Source organism: Parus major, chromosome 9 (genome assembly GCF_001522545.3).
Source record: "Parus major isolate Abel chromosome 9, Parus_major1.1, whole genome shotgun sequence".
Taxonomy (NCBI): Eukaryota; Metazoa; Chordata; class Aves; order Passeriformes; family Paridae; genus Parus; species Parus major.
In genome coordinates this window covers 6635277-6659897 of record NC_031778.1, presented here as the reverse complement: position 1 = coordinate 6659897, position 24621 = coordinate 6635277, and the positions used below count along the sequence as shown (strand labels likewise).

The window sequence follows — 24621 nt, the reverse complement described above, 5'->3', positions numbered from 1 at the left end:
TGCAGCTCTATGGTGTTATGCAGGATGAAATTAGAATCCTCCTTTTTTGTTTCTCCTGTAAATTTAAAGATAATGTGTGATATTTTTTCTTTGTTCTATTTCTGTAAATATGGAAGGTGCAATTTATAAAAACAAATTTTGAAATGGACCTCAGGTAAGCTAGTTGATTCTAGGAGTTTTGTCATTTATTATATGGAATTAGGAATTTGAGGATAATTATTCACCAGTCCTCTTTAGAGAAGGCAATTTAACATGGAAGAGAAACTCTACCTAAGTGTATTTTCTTTTTTTAACATTTAAAATTTTAATTTTTAAATTTAAATATTTGATTGGTAATTGATTTACCTTGGTAAGATATGATGTAAAGGCTCTCAGTTTCATCTCTGAAATGTCTGTAAACTGAAAAGTGAAGAAAGGTTTCCATGGAGTATCAAAAGAGATGCTTAGCACTGGGGCTTAGTTAACCTGATTAGAATAAACTCTGGACTCCAGCCTCTTTCCTGCTGAGCATCAGTCTGTGGCCAGGCCCATGATGTGTGGTTCTTATGGATTCTTTCTCTGAGAAGTTAATGTTTGCTTTGAGAGAAGCAACTGGTGTTAGGGAATAAAGTGATGTCTCACAACTGCAGGAATCTGCCCTGGAGAAAGGAGACTTTGTGCAGAGAGGTTGATTTTTGTGAACAACTTTTTGCAGTGTTGCTTTTTTTATCTGCAGCCAGTCGGATCCATGTTCACATTTCAATAATTAAATCTCTCTGTTTACTCTTTTAAATCCAATTTGGGCTCTTTTTCAAAGACCACAGCTCCTGTGGCTGACATCTGAATATTTGGTTTATCTGAGCTCTGAGCTGGTCATGTAAATTGAGTGTCTCTGGTTTGGATCTGCTTTTTTTGATGGGTAAATACCTCCTTGCAAATGGTTTACAGATCCCTGGTTTTAGGGCAGTGCTGCATCTGTTTATTGGTGTTGGTTGTTTTTGTTGTGGGTTTTGTCTTTTATGGGGGCAGGCTGGGGAAACCAGTGAAGGGCAAACAGTTAAAAAGTCATACTGGGATGTGAAATGTGTATCCTAAGGTGTTAAGAGCTATTACATGGATCTGCAGCATTTCTGATACCAACATGGAGTAATTACACTTCTGTTTGTGACTGATAGTTCAACTTCTGCCAGTGTTTCCATTACTGGCTTCTGTTTTCATGGAACTGTACTAGAGGCAGAGTCTGTATCTGGGTAATTTTATTAAAGTAGTTTTCAACAAGCTCTTTGGCTGTGCAAGCATGGAAGGAATATTATATTAAAAGAAAATTCTGAACCCAGGGAACCTAATGTTCTGATATGGGATGTTAAGCTATGTCACCACTAATACAACATGTAATTTCTGTTTTGCTCTTATTGCATGCAAAGTCAATGATTTTTCAGCATCAGCATCTTCAAAACCAAGTATTCCAAACATTGAAATGATAGCCTGAAGACCACAAGATCTTAAAAAATGAATTGGCTCTCTGTTGCCTTCCACTTGGAAGAGAAGTTTGACAACCAGGAGTAGCTGAGCAGAGCCAGCATCGCAGCAGAGCTTTGCCTCTTCCAGCTGCAGCCTTGGAGAGGTGGCTTAGCCAGGATTGTGAGCAGCACATTGCTCAGAAAGTCTTCAAACACAGCTCCTGCGTGACTAGCCAGATTCTGGTACTGGTTTACAGTGTTTACAAAGGTTATTTAGGATAACTGAAGACACCTGACTTAATGGATTAATAGTTTTTCAAAAATGATAGCTGGGTATCATTTTTTGTGTCTGGGTTTAGGCTTAATCTCAGGATATGATGTGTGAGGGAGGCAGAGTGATCTGAGAAAATCCCAGCAAGACCAGTGGAAAGGTTTGGGCCTTTTACATCTTCATCCATGTTTGTATGTGATATAATCTACAATGACGAATCTGAATTATTTCATAAGCTTAATCAGCACAGTAACTGGGAGCTGCCCAGAATGCCTCCCAAAGGCTTTTTTTATTCTCTAAATGAGCATAAAATCTGGGATTTTGCCTTTGATTTCAGCATATTGAATGTGAATGAAGTTGCCTGATGCAGAACAAGAGGCTGTGATGAATATGGATGTGGTGCTGGTCTTTGTTAATGCAGAGGTGCCTGGAGAGATGAAACAGGGGAGCTCCAAAGTACTGATCTTATGCCTTAGCTCTTGATGAAGGTTGTTTGTTAACTTATTTTTGAGATTTTTGTCTGCTCTTCTCTCTTCTTTTTAGAAGTTTTCTTTAAGAGAGATCCCTATTGATCTCTGACTGTACTGCTCTAAACTTAGTAGTATTTTACTTTTTTGGATTAGGGGTTTAGTGAATCAAGCCTTCCTGCTTTCTAAACAAAAGAAACTTAACATTTCTAATTTTTCTTTTAATCTCAAAACTTTCAAGTTAAAAACAGAAATCACTTAACACATGGATAAGTCAGAATTTCACTGCCTTCTCCCTCCCCCCACTCCCTAGCCCACATTGAAATATTAATTATATTTCAAGTTAGTTAACTGGTAAGAAAGATACATAATTATTTTGTGCATTTTACAGCCTTAAGCAGTATTTGGTGTAATTTTGGGACAGTTATTATAGCTGACATGAATTCATATTATTCCTTTGTCAAGCTATACTTGACAAACAGTTTTTGACCTATTTTTAAAGTATAGATGCAATATTTATATTGTCTTGTATATTCCTCCATAAATTACAGCTACACTCTGTAATTGTAAACATAGATTCTGACAACCAAATGATAGGTTTTTCATGAGTGTTCTAGTTTATTTTAGTTTTCCCCAGGAGCTTCAGGTAATTAATTTTTAAAATAATTTAAAAAATTTTAAACCCCACAACTATTTGTTTTCTCAAATGGAAAAGAAAATAAATATAATTAAAAGGATTTTTTTACTTTGAATTGGAAATTAAACAAGTGTTTGCTGTGCTATTTTTTTTTTTAAGTAGTGAAAGTGTACAGACTTCCTGCAGATGTTGCCAGAGGAAAGCAAAGGTATTTTGGGAGTAGAACAGAATTTAGTAATCTATTGTCAAATGCAGGATAGCTGGAGTCCTGGAAGAGTTTAGTTAATTGGTTTTGCTTATACTGTGTAATTATGAAATCACCCATGTTGCATTCAAACTGTTGTCATCTGAGCTTCAAAATCAACACTTGAATTTAGAGCAATGATTTCTTTATGAATATTTATGGTTACACTTTAGATTCTTTACAGAGTTTCAGGTTGTCTGCACATTCAATGGGAAGGCTGAGTTTTCAGGTGTCCCTCAGAGTCAAAAGGATTCTGTGATGAAGAGGGACTTGGGAAAGTCAGTGGCAGAAATCTGGGACTGTACAGAAAAGAAAATTGTGAAACATTCTGTAAACAGAGGTACTGCATGCAGAAAGAAGCTGGAGGAGAGATTGTATTTCAGAAACAAAGTTTCCCAAAGAGTTTCCCAAGCACAACATAAAATTACAAAAAAGTCTGCTTATTAAACCCTGAGAGAATTTTATTGCTTGTAGAACTGCAGTCTGAATGTCACAGCAGTTACTAATTACAACCAGGAATGTTTACAGCATCAGAGATTAATGTAACCATACATTTCAGAGCACACAGGATAATGGGAGCAGAGTGAATACATATAGGATGATGGAGGTTTAATATAATGCACACATTCTTAGCTAATTATTAATAATTTGATACCTTCATTCAATACTTTGTGTGTCTTTACCACTGTACATGCCTCTAATTCATAAGTCTTTAAAACACCCTAGGAAAAAAACTAGTTGAACATCCCTGTCTGCCGCTATCTTTGGATGTTGCCTCTGTGTTTTAGTAAAGATTCTTTTATTGGTAACTCCTTTCTCTTTTTTCTTCATAACATATCTCACCTTGGTCTAGTTTTGTGGTTTTTCCATGAAGTTTTCCAAAACAGTAGATCCTAAGAGCTACTAACTCTTACTAGATGCTACTGTGTTTCTATTTTTTGCATTTTTAAGATATGGCTCTTGGGTTTTAGCTAGAAAGGATTTAATGTTTTAATGGGGCTTCTTTCACCATGTGGCTTTTTGAAATTACTATAACTAATTTCACTGGCAATTCCATGCTGCTTCTAGACCCAGAGTTATGAAACTCTGGTGTGCAGACTGCTGGTACCTGCTGGGCTGTGGGGTCTGCAAGGACAAGCAGTCCATAGGGCCCCATCCATAGGGATGGAGTTTGATGAGAGGGCATTGCCACTTGGAAAGAGCCAGAGATGACAGAGGAAAACACACAGTAACACTTTACTCATAGTGCTGAAGCCAATGTATTTTTATGTTTCCCTTGAGCTAAGAACATTTGTGCAGTCAGTTCTTCATGTGTTGGGTAGTTTGTTAAGAGTAGTGAATGGGTCACCTGCTCACCATTTCACCTGATTTGTAACTTGTTTCTTGTTTCTAGCAAATGACTTTTTGAAACTTTTTCAGTACTCTTGGCATGGAAGTAACAGCACGTGTTCTTTGATGCCCAGATTTAGCAGTTTCTTAAAGGTGTTTCACTGTCCCATCTTCTTTTTGGAAGATGGACTTCATTAAGTACAATAGACTTTTATCTTTTTTCTCTCTTCAGTTCCAGACCCTGTCTTGCACTCAAATAATCATGAGCCAACTGTTTCAGTGGGAACTTTATGCACCTGAATTTTGAATTGGCTTTGCAGCCAACTGTCAGCTTGCAAAGTGCCACTTGATTTTGCTTCCCACACAAGTTTTCTCTTGGAAAGGGAGTTTTAATTTCCAGCTCTGAGTGTCTCAAGTAGATGCCTTGCAGAGTGTGCTCATCCCCAGCAGTGGGGAACAGCAGCCCAGGCAGAATTCCTGGATTCTGGAGCTCATGTGCATGGTCTGCAACACAGGGAAGGGGAGAGCCACATTAGGGATGTCTGCTGTGCTCTCAAGTTGCTGGCTGGGGAGAAGCCTGGGAAAGCTCCACTAGCCCACACCAGTAGAACTGGAAGTGCTTCTTGGAGGGTCCAGGTGCATCTTTTCATATTTTTTTTTAACAATAATTAATATGAAATCTTCTCTCAGTATTCTGGTAACCATTTTTATTTCCTTTCTTACCTTTTTTTTTTTTTTTTTTTACATGTATATTATGGTGTGAACCTCTCACACCTTATAGGAAAAGGATTTTGAGACCCTTTCCCTCTGTGAGGAAAATGGAGTACCCCAGCTGTGCTTCCCAGGCTTGTTAATAGGTCTGTTTTATTGTGTTTTGTTCCAGTGCCAGAGAATTTTGTCAGGCAATTCACAGTGATTGATTCTAGGGAAACAAAACACCATTTCCTTCTGTTTTCAGTCTCGAGTCACGCTGTAGCTCTCATACCAGATTTTTTTTCCCCAGTAATTCCAGAATTCATGCACTTGTCTACCAACAGCTGTTCAAAATTAACTGAAAATAACTTTCAATTCTGGTCTTCATGCCTAAAAGTTATGACTCAGAGACTAATAAAAATGGCCTGTCATCCTTCTGGATTTTATATGGAAAAAAAAAGGCATGTCCCAGACAACAGACTATGTAACTTCTCGAGTTTCATATTGTTTTTCTTGATGTAAGGTGCTCCACTGCTGCATGGAATCATTTTTTTCTGATTTTAACTGCCCATCAGCAGTAACAGAACTTGAGAATTTGATGCAACATTTACAGTTTACTTTGTCTTATTCTCCTTGAAGATGAACCTCTACAGAAAAGGCAGAAAGTTAGAAAGACCCAACAAATATGAATGTTCTTCTTTCCATTTGCAACCTCTATCGAAAGTTGGTGTTCCATCATTAGCTGAAGCTGGTATAGAAATATTTGCAATGGCAATACACTGCTCTTAGTCACACATGTCAAGTGTGTTCTGCTAAGTAACAAAATGACAAATTTAAGCGCTGCAGGGGCCAGCATGCTAGGCAGTCTCCCCCTTAATAATCATGGATTCACTGCTCTTCCTAGAAATGCTGCTTCTCTTGAGGATCACATCCATACAGTTCCCTTCCCACTGGCATTCTCCATTAAGGTGTTTGAAGTCTCTTGCTTCATAGTGAGCATTTGTTATTGTGTTACTGCGCAGAACATGTTGAGTGTTGAGCATGAGAAGCAGGGAGATGAGTAATGGTTGGAAAAGGCTGCTGGGACAAGTAAGCTGAATAGAAAAATAGGTGATGGGGAGGAGGGGTTGAATGTAAAAACATTCAGGTTGGAGTGGCTTGATGGGGAGTAGTGAAATTTTGTTAAAATGTTATTCCATAATAAAGCACATCCATTTTCCAAAATATTGTCATCCACAAGGCAAATGGCTTGGTGTAGGCCTGACAAGGTGAACCCATGCCAATCCATCCTGTTGGGGTTAGACTGCTGCCTGTCACAACCTAAAAACCAACCAAGGTGTATTCACCTTTCCATTGCAATCAAATTCCAACAGTCATTCCATATCACGTTGTCATGGAACAAGAGGAAAAACATGAGTTACTGTGAGTCAATTTTATCCTAAATAGCTGGAAATTTACCCCTGACTGAATATTTGTGAAGCTCACTCCCCCTTAAAAAACAACCTACAAAGAAGCAGCAAGAGAAGCCGTATGCTGTTTGTAGAGCAATTTTAATTCTACGGGAAGATCAGCCATATTATTTTCAGTCCACCACAGGTTCTGATGTATTTTATGAAGGCTTTAAGCCTTCAGTATTTCTCTGCTTTTTGGTTCAGTTCCCTGTTGATTAGTTTTCAAATTCTCCATGAATGAAATGACAAAAATGTTTTTCCTTTTGTTAACCATGCTGTCATAACATAACACAAAAATAATACTGCATTACATAAAATGCAACATTATTACATTTCCTTCATGGAATGGTGAAATATTTTCATGCTCTTAGAAGTTTCATCCTTTGGCTTTTGTACCTGGTGCATGTTCCCAGAGCTCTCTGGCTATGCAAAGCCAGCCAGCTTCCTTTCACAGAGCTTGGTTCCGTTGAGGACCTGCTCACTGGGGCTGCATCTTTGGCTTGGTGCAGACAGCTGACCTTTGGGTTAACTTCTAGTAATTTGCTTTTTCTATTTGTTAATGATTGGAGATTTTGTAGAGGATTTGTGTGGCAGCAGTACAGCAGGTGAACAATAATGTCTGTCTTCATTAAGTCTTCAGTATTTCTTTTTCATTGGACTTTTTTTTTGAGTGGGAAGAACTAAGCCCTTATTCAACAGGTAATGGCAGCAGAATTGTCCCTCTTCAGTGAGCAAGTGCCTACTGTATTTCTTAATTTACTTTCAGTGAAAGGATTGCACAGAGGCATTATCTGGAGTTTAGCAGTGTAGTTAGCCACTATATGTTTGGTTGGGGTTTTTTTGTTCCCCCTGACATGACTTCTTCCCATTTTTCCAGGCTGATGGAAATTTGTTTCATTATGTGCCATCCAAAGAGCCTGGGAACAGCCAGAGGTCTTTTTATCAGTTTTGCAGTGCATTCCCACACCTCTGTTTTGCATTGATAACCCACTATTTTGTCACTACCTTCCATGTACCTTATGTAAATCAGTGACAAAAGGTTTCAAACTATTTTATGGAGTTTCTAGCACTTCCTTTTTTCCTCACTTCTGGAGACAATACGTTTTGCTGTCTTTTACACTGGTTTTTAATTTAAGATACTTTTTTTTTCTTTCCCCTTGTTTGTTCTCCCCACTATCCCACCCTCCTTTTTTTATCTAACAGCAGAGTGTTGCATTTATCTTTAAGCTTGTATTGATGTTCTTCCACTGACCTTGTTTTTTTATATGAGTATAAATAAATTTCTGTAAATCACTAATGAGTGGCATCTGCTGAAAAATCATTGTTTAGATAACATTATAAAATTATTGAAATTTATATTAAAATGTGTTTTCATATCACACCGCACTTTTAAAAGTGAAATTTCAGGCACTGAGGAAATTTAAATTCAATTCTGATATGACATGTTCCTGGGTATTTAACATATGGCAGCAGCTTTTCTTTTTCTGGCTGTGATCCAAGCCTTGAGCCTCCATTTCTGTTTCACTGCTCATTGAAATATCCAGTGGCTTTGGGTGGATTTGAGGAAAGGCTATTAGGAAAAAAATGGCAAATTAATGGTCAATGCAATGAAAAGTATATTAAATGCAGTCTAAACTGGGTAATTAACTGCTTTCTGGTGCTCTTTATTCCTACATCATCAACATGTTTCAAACAGGTTTGGTTGCTTTTTTTTTTTCATTTTGAAAATGTAAGGCTTCTCTGCTTTGGGTTTGGATTGTCTTTTTCTATTTCAAATAAAACACACCTATTTTTGATATTTTTGTCATTTGTAATGTAAGAATTTAATGAGATATTCCTATGAATACCTGTTTGTGATTACTGATGGTGTCTCCTTATAATTTATCACATTTAGATAACTTCTAGGATTGTGCTAATGGACAGCCTTGTTTGCATGTAGCTTCCTGTGTTAATAGAACAGCATGACAATTCATAAAAATACTTTTTAATGCAGATTTTATTGTCTATAGACAAATAAGTACTGTACAAAGCATACTTTCTTTCTGCCAACTATTGCATTCTCCTTCACTTTAGCAAAGTACTAATCTTAAACTACATGTTTAGAAGAGAAAGGAAAACATGTTCTTTTACAAAGCTTCTTTCTCTGGGTCTTCCTTGAGTTACTTTGTCTTTCTCTTCCTTAAGCAACACGTTCAAACTGCCTGATGCATATGGTAACCTTTACGTCAATGTCAAATAGGATTGTTCTGAAAAGATCTACTGACAGAGTGAAAAGGCACAAACAAATCTATCAACTTGCTAAAATGAGGTTAAAAAGACTGGAAATGTTAGCATTTAAATTAAAAAAAAAATGTTGATCTCCTGCCAGGCTTCTACTTTTCCGTGCTCAACTCGAATGAATTGGTAGGATAACAGCTGAGGGAAGTTAACCTCTGAAGCTTTTAGCAGGAAGCTGTTTAGTCTCCTTCAGGTCCCTGCTGACTCAGGGGAAAGAAGCTGGCAGGTTGAGCTGGGAAGTGCATATTTTGAGTGGACACATTCTCGGATTTATTTTCCTTCCAGCTCTGCTGCAAAGTGAAGGCTAAGTTTTAAACATTGATTTTGAAGTAGTCATGAAATAATCCTTCATGCTATGTTCTCCTACTGTTTAAAGGATTGGAGTACCTTCAAGCATTTATAGATGGGATGTGCAGAAGCCAGTGATTTCCTGCCTTGGAACCTATTAAACTGGACACCGTCACTACCAGAATCACCCACTACCATCTACCCAAACAACATGAGGCTCACCTAAAAATTAGATAAGAAATTGTTATTTGTAGTTGCCTTCTGTTCTGTGAGCCATTACAACTTTTAAAAGACATCTTGGCAGTCATGAGAGTCAGAGGCCTTACTTTAAAGGTGGGATTGTGATGTAAATACCTCAATCTGTAGCTCACACCTTCTAAGGAGGGCATTGAACCTTGACCCTACAGTTATTGGGAACTGGCAACACTTTGGTTCCTAACCAGGTGGCATTAAAAGTGTCTCTAGGCTGGTTTAACTTCCTGGCTGCAGGAAACAGTTTGGTGCCTGCTTAGAAATAGGCAAAAAACCTGATGGCCACTTTGAACTCCTATTTTAAAGGCTCTGTCTCTCAAGTTAAAGAATAATTTCTTTATCTGCACAATGTTGGGATTTGACTCTTTAATGGTCAGGAAGGAAAGAAGCTCCTGTGTGCTTCTGCACAACCACAGTATGTGCTGACAGGAGTTGTGCTCTGTAGCCATGATGATGTGATGTGAAGCAGATTAGAAAAATCCACTGCTGCTCTGGAAGCTGCCTCCTTCTTCCTCCAATAGAAGGAATAATTTTATATGATGAGCCTGGTTTTAGTCCCGAAATAATTCTACTCTCATAATATCAAGAAGCAATGGGCCAAATTTCAATATGTTTTTCTTTTTCATTCCTCAGTGAAATGTACTGCTTTATCTTGCAGGGTTCTCTAAGCTTCTGGAATCACAGCAGGGATGGCAAAGTCAAGCAAAACTGTTTTATTTTTGTTACAATTACTTCTGCCTGGTAGCAATTAGGAAACTAGAGAGGCTAGACTGGTTTTCAAGTGGCAGGAAGGCTATGTTTATTGAGATTTTCCTGCACTTTAAAGTAATTTTTTCCGAAGAGATTTTTCAGGGAGATGTCTTTATGGAGAAAGGTAAACTAATGACAGCCCAGGCTGGAGTCAAGTTGTGCTACCAATGTGTCCTTTTTGTTCTCTACAATAAATATTCTTCCATCTTTTGCTCAGTAGTGAAACCCTACAGTGTATTACCTTGCAGTAGTATTTTGGTAGCCTCCACAAAGATCATTAAGAGGGAAATGTAAGAAGAATTGCATGATGTAGTTGATATTAATTTGGTATAAGAGAGTGAAGGAAGGAAACATCTCTTTTATGATTTGTCAGTTGAGCTACAGCAAGTTGCTGCACAGGATGCTGAAAGGTCAAAGCTGCTGTTTCTCAGTGATGTGTCAGAGCTTGTTTTGTTCTGTTCTCTTTCTTTGGCCACCTAATTATGTTTTGCCTGCAGAAGGGAACTGGATGATCCATGATGAGTGCTGTGCCTTTGGCAGATGCACATTGCAGTCATACGCTTAGGCTTTCATTTGCATGTTTCTTACATCTTTGTGTTTGCACAGGAAGATTCTTAGAACACATGAAAGTTCCAACTGTTAATAGCAAACCATTTTAAAGATACATTTCAGAGTTTTACCATTTGCCCAACACGTAGCTGTTGCTTTTACACAAGTTGATCTCCTACAGGAAAGACTGGAGCTGTACTCAACCCTCTTTTTTAACTGGCACCACTTTCCAGGAGCCCCTGCTTCTTGGTTGTGTATGGCTTAGCCTGGCAATTGGAAAAAGGATGGTGCATTCCCATCTATGTGGAAAAATTCCTGGTGCATATTGATGCTGGATAGCATGAATTTCTCTGAGCACTGTCAAGACCAGCACCCATCTCTAGAGCATTTGTACCCCCAGTGCTAATGATGTGCCTGTGCTGGGGAGTCCCCAGTATTAATGCTGTGCATGGTGTGCTCCCTGGGGCTGCCCTGAGCAATTCTGGTGTCAGCTTGATGCCCTGCACACTATCAAAACTCACACTTATCTCTCTGTCTGGAACATTTTTGGGGTTTTTTAATGCCTAAAAAGCTGTTTGTGGCCAGTGTTGCTATAGAGACCCAGTGTGTATTGAATAGAAAAGGATGGCTGCCATGGAAGTGTGTTGAACCTAAATGTTAGATGTGACAAAACTTGCTGATACAGACCCACTGTCTATAGGAGAATGTTAGTTGAGGAAAGACAGGGATTACTGCACCATCAGTTGATGATACTCAGATCATGCATTCTCATGTATTAGATCTGTTATTTATGAGAAATAATCCAGATGTACATTCATGAGTATTGATAATTTCTTTAATGTAATGTTATGAAAAGGACTTCATGCAAAGACATACAAGGCTGTGTCTTTCCCAGTCAGCAGAAACAAACCATATTTAAGTAGCTTGCTGAGAAAGAGTTTACATGGACATACCCATAAATGGCTTAAAGAACTAGATGAACATGTGTAAATGTAAGAGGTGTAATTGTCTTTGAAATAAAAAGCAGAAATCTTCCAGACTGCAGTGAAATAAAGTCAAACCTTTACTTACATGATTTTGGCAACACACTCATAAGAATAGTCAAACGTGAGGATCAATTTGTAAACTTTGATTGAGTGTGGACTATCTCAGAGACAGGTAAGTAGAGAAAGGGAAGAGAGCAGACAGTGAGGACATCCACAGGCAATCAAAAATGAAGCTTGATGTGGCAGGTTTTTACCTGGGGGCTTCCAAAATTCCCAGTGCAATGAGCATTTTTTTCTCTCCAACCCATAGCTGTTAGAGTGGAGCTGAGTCTTTCACAACAAAACCTGTCTCTGAACTGAACTAATCCCTGTTGCTGCTTTTCAGGGTGGAAATGGTGTGCAGCAGGAGGGAAGGAAAAGATTAAATGATCCTTGGCTTTAGTGCTCAGTGTTACAATCCAGTTTAAAGTAAAGATCTTATTGTTTTTTGTGCAATTATGGAATTAGAGCAAGTTTATTTTATGAGAGGTTTTATTTTTATCTCAAATTCAGTGGTAAGAAGTTTAACTTCTCTTATTTGTACCCATTACCTTTTGTTTCCCTTGGCACCCTTTGTTTCTGTTGAGCCTTGTAAATTTGTAATCTGTTGTTCCTCTACATCTGTCTAAACACAAATGGTGTTTCTGATGCTTTTAACACCCTGAAGGAATTTATAAACCCTGACCCTATGGTTGACATAAATGCTTCTGACTGGCCATGGTTTGTTTTGGGCTGGCTGGGTACAGTAGCACTGATGGAGGGGGCTGAGACACCACTTTTAGTTGTAGGATTTAAGAAATAATTGGTTTAAACATTCATTTCCTTTGATGTTAGAATAAAATGGGCTGGCAAGCACAGTGCTTCTATGCTTGTGCCTAAAAATAGAACAAATTTTCCTTTTAAGCCTTTGATGAAGACTTGAACCAGCTGAAATGCCTGCTTTCTTGTGTTCCAGCCACTAGCAATGAAATGGCTTTAATATTTAAGTAACTATTTTTATTAGACTCTGGTAGGCTTTAATAGGTGTTCCTGGAGTGCTGTTGACTTGCTCTTTACTGGTTAGCTGAGAGAGAAAGCTTTTATTCTTTTCCAGCAGGACCCTGAGGGTGTCATTCAACACCCTAGGGCAAGATGCTGAGCCAAACCCAGCAATGAAGGCAATGATAAATCTGGATTTGAGGGAAATAGAGCCAGTTAGGCCTCAGCTGCACTCTCAGTTTGTTTAATTTCATTTTTGACACATTCAAAATGTAATCACCAGGTTCTATTTCGAACTGATGGCCTTCAAAATACATTTATTCACACAAAATTATTTCTATTGGTGCTTTGAACCAGACTAACTTTTATGTGAAAGATGGTTCTGATAAACTGTCTTCTTGCCTTACATCAAAGAGAACTTTGTCACTTTCAAAGAAATATTTTGAATAAATAATGAACAATAGAAAATTGTACCATAAGACATTAGGTCTTCTGTAAAAGCAGGCCCTGGAGTGAGACTTCCTGTCCTACCCTAACACTGCTAAGCATCATTTTAGCAGGAGTTGATGTAAAGGATTTTCTTGTTAGACTGAAAAAAACCCAGAAATGCCACTTCCACTAGTGAGTGTCCTTTGCAATGTAAACTGCCACCTTTCTGTTGGTAGGTTTGGGAAAGAATAAAGAACTTCTGGCTTGTTTAAAACCCACCAGCACAACAACAAAGTAGCAATAATTTTTGCTAGTTGGAATGTTGAGCTTTGTATTTTATGTTTGGGCTTATAATTTGAATTAAGGAAAAAATGTATATTTACACTCTCTCCTTATCTGTAGGATCCCTATTTGCTAGATAAATACTGCATTCCCATAAGGAATGTTGAAGCATCATTTGTTCCTGTCTAAAGAGGTGCAGTTGTGGCTCAGGCTAAAGCCTCTTTTTTAGGGAAGGGAAATTCTGCTGAGGTTTGAGAAGTAAAACCAGAGCAGCCACCAAAGCTGGTCAGTGCAGAATGGGGCTTGAGACATGTCTGCACTTGCTGGAGTATTGTGATGACATGATGTCCAGTCCTGGGGCAATAGCTAATAAAATAATTCATTTACATTATTAAACTTCTTAGGCAAGACTGTTCAGAAGAACTAGGTATATTTATGGGAAGGGGTTTTTACATAGAAAATAGGTTAGGTTAGTGAGTGCCTACAGAAACTCAGTTTTGCAGAAGTGAAGGTACCAAATGAATTGTTTGTACTGTGGAGATGCAATCATTTGTAAACTACCTCCACAAATATTTAACCTTGATGCATTGGTCCATGATCCAAGGAAAATTAATATGATTTTAAAATTTAAACTTTATCATTTAAGCTTTTCCTTCCAAATTACAGAGTAATTTTTGGAGTTTTTACAATATTACTCTAAAAGTAAAAGCTCAGTGAGGATAATTTATATGCCTTTAACATATTTTCCTTTAAAAAAAGGACCTGTAAAATGCCTTTACAACTAAATGACTATTCCAAATAATTTCACTGAAAATACTAGAAGAAAAGTATCATCTTATACGTAGGACCTGGCACAGAAAATACCATCTAAAAAAAGATTTTTTAATAGGAAGATTTAAGCATATGTATCTAGGTTATAATAAAGTAATGACAGTATTTGCTGTCAGATTCAGATTCTAGAGTATCAAACAGTCCAGAAATGAAATGTGAATGTGTGTTTTTCTGAGTTTTCACCTTGTTTTTCTGTTATTGCTTTCAGCAACCACTGTTGTCAACTGGGCACTCAGGATACTTTTTCTCCTGCACAGAAGTGTTGATGGCTTGGGAACACTGCTTTAGGGTTAATTTTCTGAAGTGATGTTTTGAAATGTGGTTATTTTTGTAAGTCACTAGTCAGAGCAGAGCAGACAAACTAACAAAAAGTGAAATATTGGAGCTGCTGGGGATGGATTGAAGACTAAATATAATTAAATTGAAACAACAGGATGAATGATGTCACGCTCAAAATAGAACTCACATAATTTACAGTCCAATTTGATATACTTCATGTTTCTTGCTTGAGCAGGTCTAGGACATTGAGCAATGGGCATTTAGTGGTTAGTGTTTAAAATATTACTGCAAAGGGGAGTTTAGTAACTGCACTCATTGTTTAATATAAAAGATACAGTTTGATAAAAGCTAAATAAGGTCAATCTCTACTTGTTCAACATAAAAAAGAATATGTATTTATTTAGTGGGGGGAGGTCTAAAGACATGGGTGTAAATAGGTTGTCCCTTTCATTAAGCATAGGATGAGATCAGAGAAGCAGAATCTTAATTTTCAACTGTAGTTTTCCCCCAAACACTTCCTAATCCCCAATTTATAAATCCTAGTGGCATCATGGGGTATGTTTTATAGCAAGTATCTGTGTGTGACTCCTCCAGGCCTCCATGAGGTCCTGGCTGCTCCTCTCCATGCTGAGCTGTCCCATCAGCAGCTGCTCCCTGCCTTTTCTTGGGTCTGTGTGTAGGAGAGACCACAGTGCCTCGATCCAGCTTCTCCCCACCAGTCAAACACATGAGCCAAGATGAGGAATGCTGTTTGTTGAGCTCATTCACACATGAGGACAGCTCTTCTCATTCAATCCCTCTTCTGTCCTCCTCACAGAGGTGCATTCCTGGCTCCTGGGTGGGGCATTGTACTGCTGGACTACCACAAAAACTGAGTAATGGAGCCTCTATGAGCTGCACACCACCCATGACAAGAGTCTTCTTGATCTATGCCTGAGAAGACTTTACTGTCTTTTCTCTCAGCAGTCACTGCACTTTCATTTCCCTGATGCACATGTAGTAGAATGAGTCATGTTCTCTTGTGTAAGCACGGGTTGTAACACATGGGATATTTTATAATGGTTCCTCTTCTTTCAGCTTCTTTCCATTTCCATTCCATTCCATATTTCCAGCTGATGCTTTTCTAAGGCTGAAATTTCAAATGCAAAAAGCAGTTTTTTCTGTCCTGAGTTATAAGGTAGGATACTGACTGTTATAGGTGGATAAGTGTTGCAGAGTAAATCAGGAATAATCACAACAGCCCTAAACTGCTTCCAGAGGTACTGGGCAGAGCCTAAGTGTACCTGCACAGGAATTTTCTCTTCCTCCTCTAGCAGGATGTTGGGGCACTGTGCTGTGGCTGCATGCTCTGGTGTTGGAAGGATGAATTCCTACGCACTGTGTGAGCTTCAGCTTCCTGAAAGCCCATTTCTCCTGGGTCTCTTTCCCCTCTGTCCTGATCTAACTCTGCACAGAGAGATGCTGATCCCCAGGAACTAAGTTCATGGATACCATGGTGGATTGAATTTTACTGAGCTGTATAAGGAATTCAGGAGCATCTCTAATTATTCAAAGTACATTTACCTACACCTAAGATGACCAAGAGGAATTATCTATATATAAATATGAAACCTTTTGCCAACTAAGGCTACCATCACAAAGAGTAAGAAATCTGATCAGTTTTATATATATAAAAATAGTATATAAACATTGTATTTTATGGACATTTGTATATTGTTGAAGGGTTTATTTCTAACTCTCAGAGCTTAGAATTTCTTGGTTTGCTTGGAAAAAGATCTTACAATATTCACAGATTTTTTTCCCCCATTATATGTCTCTGCTCACTATTTAACATCAAGTTCCTACTAACTGTTTAGCTGCTCTGATTCTGCTGCTGCTGGGAGAGTAAGCTCTAAGGTAGGTTGAGAAATCCTGTTTTAAACTTTTGAATAGGCAAAACCAGTGCAGTGGTAGTGGAAAAGGGGCAGGAGGTGATAAAACAGAGTGATGCTTACAACTCTCAAGTTTGGTTGTTAGCAATGCATGTATGACAACTGGTCCAGTAAAAACAAACAAAAAAGCTCAAAATCAATGAATTCTCTAGCAGCCATACCAAACCAAGCATCCAAACAAGAAAAATGACCAGCTGAAAACAAACCCACATTTCTTAGTGCTCCTTTGACCCAAAGCAGCTGCAGTGGTAGTAGGAAAGGTCTGTACAGGCTTGGTCTCTGATTTGTGCAAATGTCAGACTGCACAGAGAGTAATGTTGGAGGAAAGCTGTCCTCCTTCCCATCTCACAAATCCCTTGTTTAGCTTTACAGTTGATTATTTAGATAAATATTTTTTTAAAGTCAAAGTTCATCCCAAAATAAGAAATCTAGTTTTAGGTTGCCCCACAAATACCCCCGAAAAGTATTGGGACTCTCAGGTTGCGCCCTTTCTCTAAGCTTTGATTTGTTTATTCTCATATCAAGCAAACCTTTAATTTATACTGATTAAGAAAATCTGCCCCCTCCTCTAATGCATATGTGTAGTGGCTGAGCAGATTCAGACCCACATGGCTCAGGTTCAGTTGTGTTGTTTAAATCCACAATAGAAAAGCCTTGCTAGCCAGCAAGAAAGCAAATATTCAGAGGTCTGGGATCTCTGTGGAGAACACTGACCATAACAGACTGTAAATGAATTTAAAATCATGTAATATCAAAAGTATGGAAACAGAAATGTATACGCAAGTTATTACTCATCTATAACCATATTTGACATCTTTCCATCTTGGAACTTGATTCTTATTTCACAAAGATGTGAAGGCCTCACTAGTACAGAATTCATAGAAATCCAGACAGCACTAATCTGAGCCTGGGAAGAATAGAAACAGTGCCTTCAAAGTACTCTTGTTATCTGTGTTTACCTGAGCATGGCAGCTCCAGTGTCCTGTGCTCAGCTGTAGCTTTCAGGAGTGAGAATTGAGAGCCTTCAGTTCTCAGTTGTGAGCGCTTCTCTCTATTCTTTTCTTTTGTGACCATTATTTTTTGTCTTTCTTATGCTAAAAAGATTTACTTTTTAAAGCTTTTAACTTAAAAGAGCATACTTCATAGAGAAATGGTAATTTTAAGGCCTGCTGAAAAGGCTGACAAAAGTCCTACAACTGCCACATTTGTCTGGCCTTAGGGAAAGAGCAGCATTTGCAAAGCACCCTTGGGGTTTTATCTGTGGCTGGGACCCCTGAGTGACTCTGGGTGTGGGCTGCTTGTACCAAACCCCTGTGCCTGGGGGGGAGATGGATGAAGTGTCTGTGCTCCAGCTGCTTGTGGGAGAACATCCTTGGTGCTCACACCACTGTCAGCAGTGATCAGACCCTGCGGGGTCTGAGCCCCACCTCCCATGTTTGTGTCACTGCTGGCAATGTAATTACATAAAAGTGTAAAGAGAGAAAATCTTGTGGTGTTTGATTTGAGGATGGCTTGGAAAAAGCTGATTAAAACACAGCTGATGCTGAGGTTTTGGTACAAACTTGTGTGAAGTGCCCGTGATGTTATTTGGGAAATAGAATGCAATGCTGAGTATGCCTGAAAAAAAAAACAAACAAAACAACACAAAAAGGAAATAAACTATTAATCTGAGAAAACAAAGAGAAAAGGATACAAAAGTGACACTTTTCTTCCATGCCACTTCTTCAAAGGGATTCTTCTTTATGCCATCTGATGTAATTTTGGCACTGGCTGACGTGATGTTTCTAGCAAACCACCTCACTCTGTGTTTTGTTTTCCTCTTTTTCATCTCTGATTGACATTCCCACCAAGAAATAACAATGAAAAGGACTTTCATGGGATTAGATAGAGGCAGTTAAATTTCCTGGGGCACAAGTGTGTTTTGAGGAAAGGGATAAAAGTGTATTATTCTCTGGATAATCCTGGCTGAAATATAAAGCACTGCTTTTGGTGAATAATTAGAGAAAATGTCCCCAACCTATCTTTAATTGGTATAGCATAAAATCATGTATTAACAAAGATTAATTATATTTTTGCTTTGGCTCCAGATAAGTGAATAATCTGTTGTATTTCACTTGCATTGGATTGTATTTTTTATTATTGGTTCGCTTTGGTGACAATAGTGACTCAGTAACTCTAAGTCAGAAAAGTACAAAATTATTAAATGAGCATTAAGGTGAATATTTTGTGGTATGACTCATATTCTTGTATTTTCCTTCATTTTCTTCCTCTACAGGTAAGGGCGTTTTGTTTTGCTTTATTTGTTTTTTTTAACTCTCACGAGAAAACATAAAAAGGATATGTATGACTACACTGATTTGTTTTAATGATCTGAATTGCTAGGAGATAAGAAGCTCTTTGTTCCTATTTATTGGAAAGTGCAGAAGAGCAGCTACAGAAATGAGCTAGCAGCATTCATTCACCTCCCACATGTGACAGTCTGTTGTGTGCTGGGAATCAGCCTCAGGTAAAGCCACCTCAGGAAACAAAACTTCTTCTGTGTCCATCTGCTGGTTCTTGACAGAAGGACTTTCTGAGGAGGGCTGAGGCAAAGGAGGTTCAGGTCTTGCAATGAATGCCATGTAGCCAGAGAACAGCCAGTTCATGAGCTCTGGAAATAACCTGTATTTCTCATGGTGTATGGGGAAGGGTGTTAGCAGCCTCTCAGGGCTACTGGGAGAAGACCAGCAGCAAACCAACTGTGCTGAGGGGGCTGGCCAGGAGCCTGGAGTGTGGTCCACAGGACAAGGGTGATGCATGCTGAATCCTCACTATACCTTTGGGGTTTTGCTTGGATTGTCACGTTCAGCTGAGTTTGGACAGGTGTTTCTGTCCTTTGTGGAATGAGACTTGCCTTGGTCTTGCTGACTTTATCCTGTGTGCATCTGAAGCTGCCCATTTTCTTTGTTTCTGTGGCTCATGGTAGCTGCACTGTAGGCTCCTATTGGGGAAAGAGGAAGAGAAATTACAGTCTGCCTGATCCTGATGGAAGCAATTGGTGCACCACCATGCCTTGGTGCTTGCCAGTTTGAATTGTGTCAGCCAGGTCACCAGCACATGGCAGAACCGCAGTTCAGAACCATCGTCCTTGGATAATTCATTGCCATGATAGCTGTAAGCTTTCACACACTGCCCTGCCAAAATGAAAAATGTAACATTTATCAAGAGAAATCATATGGAAAATTGGTACTTATAAGAAAAAAAAAAATCTGTATTTTTTATGACAGTGCTCAAAGTATTTTTAGGCAGTCTAGACATGTGAGAAAATGTTTACCTCAAGGCTACTTCTTTCTTTGTGTGATGTGTAATCATACATGTACCTATGTGGTGAAATAGTTTTGTGTCTTTACAGTTTTAGTTTTATTAAAGAAAAACATGTCCCTTTGAAAAAAATATAAAGATGCTCACTTTGTCTGATATTTTGGCAGTGCACATTTCTCTATCCATCTCATTCTCACTGAGAACTGTCCCTGCTCTTCAGTGTGACTATTTTGGTTCTGCTGAGACTGCCATACACCAAGGAATGATTTATAAAGACCACAAAACAAGTTTGAGGGGATTTACTTGGGGTGGGAAAATTTTGGGCCTGTACTGAAAGAAAAAGTTACAAAGTAACTTCCCTATTACAACTCAGGATACTTCGTTTCTATTGCTGCCTAATTAAATTTGACCTACAGATAAGATAACACATACAAAATTAATCTTTTTCTGCAGAGTTCATGATTCCTTAGTGCTCTCAGAACATGTGCGCTGCCTGTTGTTGTTTTACTCAAACTCTTTTTCAGCCTTTCAGCTTGTGCTTCTACTGATTTTCCAGAGAAGAGCTGAATCCATTTGCATCTCTGCAACAGCAGAGGAAGCTGAGGGTATGAGCACTGAGCTAGTGTGGGCATTAACTGAGCTATTTCACAGAAAGCCTCTGGAGAGGTGTTGGAAGGACTTGAGGTCTGTGAGCTTCTACAGTTGGGTGGTCTGTGAAGCAGCCCACCGAGAGCCTGGGTGAGGTGGGAAAGGAAAGAATGCAATTACAGCCTAATTACAAATCCAGATTCTCTTCTGCAAAATGTGTAGTTTCCTTTTCTGCCACAAAAGTGACCTTTAAGGCAGTTAAAAACAAATGCTCAGCAAAGAAATTACATAGTTCAGAATAGCCAATAACCACTGGTTAGTTTTTCTGTTTGATTCATCTCTGCAATCTCCAACCACTTGCCTAGTGGCTACTCTGATGGGAAAATAGAGCCCAGTCATTACAAATCTCTCCCATAAAACCTCTTTGACATGGGTATGTTCCAAGGAAAAGGTTATTTTTCCCTTTCCTCCTTCCTGCACCCCTGAAATAACTATATTCTGACTACAAAAATTTTTTTGGAATATCCCTAACACCTATAACTAGCAGCTGCTCAGTGCTTTTTTTTGTTGAGGAGTGAAGTAGTGTGCCCTGAACAAGGTGGGAACTGGCCTTTCTGGAGAAGAGGCAGTCACTTGTGAACATGATTAATGACAAATCCATGCTGTGGTGCTGATTGGGTACTTGCTTTGGGTCGTGTCTAAGGAATTTATTAGTGGGTAAAAACAGTTTGCAGAAAGATCAGTTTACTAAATGGGTCTAGCAGATTTTTCCTCAAATTTACTACACGTTTTGGGATTGCAGGAAAGCATCTCTCCTCAAATGTGTTGTTAGATTCCTAGTGGAAATAGTTGTCAGATATTCAGTCAGATTTCATACCTGATTTAATCTCTACATAACTGTTAACTAGATTTTATCGATTATCTATGTTAATTATATATTTTAAAACATCAATTGCCTTACTGCAGAGTTTTCAGATCATCTGGAAGCTTTATTTTTCCCTTGGCTTAGTCATGTCTCTTGAATATAACCAAGGAAAGCAGTAAGCAGCATGGAGCTGTGTGAATTGCTCACACCAAGCAATATTTGACCTTGGGGTATCTTTCCTTCCCTTGCAGTGACTATTTCACTGTCAAGGGATGAATTGTCCATGAGTCCTGTTAGCACCAAGCTGTGGATGATGAATGTCCACAGCAGAGAATGACTCAATACTTCCCAATGGATGATACAGGAAAGAGCAAAACAAATGAAGAAGATGTGCTGCAATGCCCAGGCTCTCCAATGTGAGTCAGCTACACCTGCCTTGGGCTTCTATTTCAGTATCCTTTTAAATCATCTGTTCTTCTGCTGAGATCCTTTACAGTAATACAAACAGACTTTGTGAGCTGGGCCCTTTAAACTAACCTGAGATGGGGAAAGATTGCTGCCTAAACTGGGATGAGGTTCCACTAATATGTTTGGAAGAGATAGTGTTGATGAAATTAAGTTAAAACTTTTTTTTTTTTTTTAATTTATGCATGGGTATTTTGTCACCATGTCAATGATTGATATACTCCACATTGGTAACTGACTTACTGCAGGGAAAAAATTGAACTTATTAAAATATTTCAAGGCAAAGATGAGCACATCATATGAATGCCACCAGGGCACGTTGGGAACAGAGCAGCAATCCCAAGCACTAGTAGAATCACAGGGAAACAGGAACCTACAGTATTTGTGAAGTCATTTAACCTACTTCCCTGCCCCAGGGCAGGATTAAATTCATCTGGTGGAGTTTCAGACAAAGTGGTACATGAAATGTTCATTTACACTGCTAGGCAGAATTTCATTTTGCTTGGGTTACAGAACTAGCTAGTGAATATAGCCTGGAGGACAGGAACCTCTGTTCAGAGGACTAGTCTGGGATTTGATACCTGTCAAGCTAATTCTGTGATCCATCAAATCACTCTGATCATTCTTTCTCCATTGGACTGTGTGCAGTGTACAGAGGAGGACTGAGCTGGCTGCAAGCACCTCCTGCAGCACTGATCAATCGGCCCATACAGACAGCAGTTCTCATTCTTTGAGAACCAGCAGAGCCCCAGGGCAATGGATGTGATTTACCGAGCCCTGCTGGTGGGACTGTGCTGCTTTGTTTTACCTGCACTGGGAGCTCAGGTGTCATTTTACTGTTCTTTATTGCATGATGCGGGTGTGATCTGCCCAGTGCTGGGAATCTCAGGAGAACAGGGTTTGTAAAGCAGCTCACATCAGCTCACACAACCACTTGTTCATCACAGGTACCTTCATATGTTCTCTTTGTTTCTGCTTCCCTGAACATGGGCAGACACCAGAGCATTTGTCTCTGTGCTGCTGGTTTTTTATTATTCCAGTAGATGTCCCATCTGTGAAATGAGAGTAGCTTTGTCACTATGTTGCTGTGGTGGTTACGAGGTACATGGTGGCAAGGAGAGTAAAATACCCACAGCAGACAAAAGTTCAGAAGATCTATACCGGTGTAAGAAGTCTCTTGAGTCATTTGTCCCTCTGCTGTCTGAAGCTATTACCGATTTATACCAACCTGATGGAATCATCAAGTCTGGGTTGGAAAAAACAGATGGATCTGGCTAAGAGGAGAGTCTTGAAGCTTGAAGCTGTGTCCACAAACTCTCCCCCAGTTCATTCCCAGGCACAGTAACCCCAGTCCTGCACAATGCCGGAGTCCTCTTTCACTTTTGGCTTCAGTTCCTCTCATCCCTTCACTGGGTTTGCATTTTGTCAGGCTCACAGGCAGCTATGGGAGTGTTTGATCTCTGGTTTTTCAATGTGTGACACTTTTCCTAAGGCCACCACAAGGAGCACAGAAAGGCCTCTGCTCATCCCTAATGCATCTGAGCATAGCAGGGCGCCAGGCTCAGCAGGACCTGTTAGCAGGGACAATGCTCTTGTGCCTTTCAAAGGGTAAATGTGGAGAGCTGTGCTGGAGTTTGGGTGATTTGGGGTGTTCTGTTTTGAATTCTCTGCTCATACAAGCCTGGTTTAGCTTCTTTATGTTGCTTTTTCAGCAAAGAAACTAAAACAATATCGACCAGGGTACTTAAACTACTAAGTAGCTCTGAATCTGTTTACTGAAGTCTGCTCAGTTTGACCTGAATCTGGGGCTCTTCTGCGCTAATTAAACTTGCTTTTAATTGGTATATCTTCTGTACTCACTTGTTTTAGCTTCTTGCTGTTACAGTGTGTTTATATATGTGTTGTGTCAGACCCCATAAAAATCCCTTTTTTGAGAGAGCTTTAAAGATGACAGTACCATATGAAATTGTAGTATATTTTAATCACATTTTTCTTTTTTCTTCTTAATCAGCCGTTATGGGTTCTGCCAGACAGTCAGATTACTGTCACCATTCATAGAGAAATCTGCCTGTGTTCTTTATCTTCTCTTCCTAAATCAGGGGATCCTCTTCTATTTCAGATTTATGTAACAGTTGTCTTTCAGAGACCTTCCCTTTTCCAGCATTATTTTCTCTCTTAAAGCCAAGCAGAAACACACACCCACACAGCACCCCGTGTTGGTGATGGCCCATTAAGCACCACGGACACCAGTAAATTCAGCATATGCCCGCAGTTTGCTGCAGTTATCCCTCAGTCTGATGAGAGCAGAGCTTGCCAGCCTGCTCCATGCATTACAGAAACTCTTCCTGTTACTCACTAGGGCTGCAAAATTCCTCTCAGGCTGTATTTAGGTTCCAGTGTCTGCTCTCCTCTCAGCCCTTTTAATCAGACACCATAAAATACATTAGTAAATGACTTGTTTTACCACTTCCACGACTAATGAGCACAGGGCAGAGCAGTGAGTCCCCTAAAAGCTCACTGGTGAAGGGATTGATTTCAATCCCCTTGGAAAGAGACTATTTTGTAATGCTGCCAAGTGAGGCATCTCATCCTCATTCTGACAAATTCATTTAAGCCCAGGCAGTTGGTGCAGGAGCCACATTCCCAGCTGACACGCTGGTACAGACTGGTAATGGCAGCAATATTAGGAAGTGCATTGGAAGGAGCTTAGACCCTGATCCTATCTACAGCTCCCTGTGAGAGAACAGATTTGGCAGCAGACAGACAAGGATTATGTGTTGCATCAGTAATTAATGTGGTCCCCTGAGTTTTAAGAATATATCCATGGACAATTCTGCTCTCTCTCTATATATATTTTTTTTTTTACCAAAGTCATATGAGCAACATATTTAGATATTTTTTAATATGCCTCCAGTCTCAAAAAAAACCCCAAACAACAAGGAGCAGTGTCTTATGAACTGGGAGAAGGTATTGTTCTCTCCTAGAAAATTTAAACTTGTCT

At 39.2% G+C, this 24621-nt stretch overlaps 1 long non-coding RNA gene across 1 annotated transcript in view; it reads right to left on the bottom strand.

The window, feature by feature from the left end:
• Positions 1-8509: 8509 nt before the first annotated feature.
• LOC109022801 overlaps positions 8510-24621 on the bottom strand; it is a 39479-nt gene continuing 23367 nt past the window's right edge. Inside the window, exons 2-3 of the long non-coding RNA XR_002002092.2 lie at positions 18096-19382; positions 8510-15656 (exon numbers count right to left, since the gene is read on the bottom strand). This is a non-coding gene — a long non-coding RNA (uncharacterized LOC109022801). The remainder of the gene's footprint in view (positions 15657-18095; positions 19383-24621) is intronic.